Source organism: Rattus norvegicus, chromosome 2 (genome assembly GCF_021556685.1).
Source record: "Rattus norvegicus strain SHRSP/BbbUtx chromosome 2, alternate assembly SHRSP_T2T, whole genome shotgun sequence".
NCBI classification, from domain to species: domain Eukaryota; kingdom Metazoa; phylum Chordata; class Mammalia; order Rodentia; family Muridae; genus Rattus; species Rattus norvegicus.
This window is the reverse complement of record NC_141535.1, coordinates 107,488,163-107,491,157: the sequence shown is the minus strand read 5'-3', so window position 1 is coordinate 107,491,157 and position 2,995 is coordinate 107,488,163. Positions and strand designations below refer to the sequence as shown.

At 41.6% G+C, this 2,995-nt stretch overlaps 1 pseudogene; it reads left to right on the top strand.

Annotated features, from left to right (window-relative positions):
* The first annotated feature begins 375 nt into the window (after positions 1–375).
* On the top strand, positions 376–2,623 carry Mapk6-ps1 (mitogen-activated protein kinase 6, pseudogene 1; annotated as a pseudogene).
* The last annotated feature ends 372 nt before the right edge of the window (positions 2,624–2,995 follow it).

The following is a 2,995-nucleotide window of genomic DNA, read 5'->3' as shown; positions in this document are numbered from 1 at the left end:
GGGCGCATATTTACTAACTGTTTTGTCCCATGCTAAGTTGATTACCACAGTGAATCTGGGTAATAGTATGTCACTTTATTCTGTACGAGTTTCTTGAGTGTTTTCTTTAAATGTCTGCAGAGTTGTTGTCCTTCCTTGAACTATAAGCACTGCAATCTTCTCAATTCTCAGTATGAATAGAGATTTTTGAGCTTTAAGTCTGAGGGGAGCACAGCGGGCCTGATGAGCGTCTGCAATGAACATCAAGAAACCATCGTGCTCTAGGAATGTGATTTTTCTCCCTTGTTGAACGATCTTTCCTTTTGATGCCAGTTTTCTTCCTTGTTTACACAAGTTCAAGAATCTGAAAGAAAAAGGCAATTGTAAGAGTTTCAAATGGCAGACTTTCATCTGGGCTCTATGTACATGGACTTAAAACCATTGTGCTGTGAAGGAAGTAACTTGTTTTGTTTTTTCTGCTGTAGACAATAACTGTGCAAAAGAGTAACCATCAAAAAATTTGTCCTTACCGATATCCAGAGTGTCAAACATGCTCTCCGTGAAGCCAAAATTGTTAGAAGACTTGACCATGATAACGTGTGAAAAGTGTTTGAAATTCTTGGTCCCAGTGGAAGCTGGTTAAAAGATGATGTGGGCTCTCTCACAGAGCTGAATAGAGTCTACATTTTCAGGAGTATGTAGAGACAGATTTGGCGAATGTGCTGGAACAAGGCCCTTTACAGGAAGAACATGCCAGGCTCTTCATGAGTTAGCTGCTACGTGGGCTCATATATCCATTCTGCAAGCATACTGCACAGAGATCTCAGGCCAACTAAACTTTTCATTAACACTGAATATTTGGTGCAGAAGATAGGTGACTTTGGCCTGGCCAAGATCATGGATCCTCATTATTCCCATAGGCGTCATCTTTCTGGAGGATTGGTTACCAATTGGTACAGATCTCCACAGCTTTTACTTTCTCCTAATAATTATACTAAAGCCATTGACATGTGGACTGCAGGCTACATCTTTGAGGAAATGGAAATGGAGAGTGTACCCTCTTTGTAGGTACATATGAACTTGAACAAAGGCAGCTGATCTTAGAGTCATTGTGCATGAGGAAGATCCAGCAGGAGATTCTCAGTGTGATTCCAGTTGACATTGGAAACGATGCGACTGAGCCACACAAACCGCTAACTCAGCTGCTGCTGGGGATTAGAATAGAAGCAGTGGATTTCCAGGAACAAATTCTGACATTCAGCCCCATGGACTGACTGGTAGCCGATGAAAGACTTTCCCATCCTTACATGTGCACCTACTCCTTCCCAACGGATGAGCTGATTTCAAGCAATTCTTTCCACATAGAAGATGAAGTGGATGACTTTTGCTTAGGGATGAAACATATAGTCACATTTATAACTGGGAAAGGTACCAAAATTGTCAGTTCTCGGAGCACTACTGTCCTGTTCATAACAACTTTGATATCAATGAGGTTCAGCTTGACCCCATGAGCTCTGCCTGATGACCCCAATGAAGAAGTTTAAGTTGATCTTCGAAGGTGCTTGGATTGAAACCGAGAGAAGTATCTCAAGGATCCTGCCTTCAATACCAGCCTCTCTGCTAAGCCTTGCTACCAGTACCCAGATCACCACAAGAATAAGTACTGGGATCTGAGTGCAGCCATACCTGTAACAAGCTCATCATCATAGGATAACCTGGTGTGGAAGGAGAGCGAGGTTAACCATTACTGTGAGCACAAGCTTGTTATAAATCTTTCCAACTGGAAAGAGCAAAATAAGGAAAAGTCGGCTAAGAGACACAAGTCCAAATATGAGAGGAACGGGGTGGTCAAGGCGCAGATTGCACTAGAGGAACTGTCCTAGCAGCTGGCTGAGAGGGAGAGAGGCCACTTCTTTGACTTTGGTGCCTTCATCACAGGGACTATTCAGCTCAGTGCCCAGCGTGAGTCTGTTGACATAGTTGACAAGTTAAAAGACATGAATAGTTCGGTGTCTGAGTTAGAATTTAAAAGCCTGATATCTATGTCAGTGGGAAAAGCAAGAAAAGGGAAGGGCTAACCTGGCCCAGCAGGAAGTCTTGTACCAATCCTCCTGAGACATCCAGTTTGTGAGTGGCAGGGAGGAAGGAATGTTTCTTCATCAGTTTTCTTGTGAGATCAGGAAGGACAAACAGGTGGAGAAGGAGAACACTCACATCAGCTATTTGGACAAGAGTTTTTTGTTTTTTGTTTGTTTGTTCTTTTTTGTTGTTGTTGTTGGTTTGTTTTTGTTTTTGTTTTTTTTTTTAAGCAGGGAGGAGGATTCCAAAATGCTAGAAACTGAGCCAGCGGAGGAAGGGAAGCAGAGAGAAGCTGTGAGGCTGGGCTTCTGAATGGGAGTGAGGAGTTGCTCCTAAACAGGCACCCAAGGGTCATAGGCACCCTGCAATTTCACAATCCAGTAGGATACCACTCAATTCCATCCAGGCCACATTAACTCCATCCATCCTCTATGAACTCTTCCCCGCAAATCCCTCACAAGATATAATTCAGATGTTCAGTGTTCTGAAACATCTGAACTTCTCAGCAGACATTTCTTTGTTCTTCATGAAATTCATTGTGTCTTTTTTATCACTAATGTTTTAAGTCATTGTTTTTCTAAACTTGGGACAGAAGGTGTCATTAATTTCTAAGGATTTTTCTTGGTTCTCAGTTTGTAAAACACAGACTTTTTTGTACATGTGAGTTAGTTTCCATTTGAACTGGCATGTCATTTGCACACACACACACACAAACACACACACACACACACACAAAGAATAGAGCAAAACAATGCAGTACAGGAGGAGACAAGATGCACTACGATGATGAATATACATTCTCTTAGACCAGTGACCTGCTTTACAGGAAACAAAACTATGCCTTGAAACTTAGACTATATGTACATAATTGCATGAAAAGAGCTATTTTTTTGTTGAAACATTTTTCATTCTTTAGTATCTTCAAGTTTTTCATACT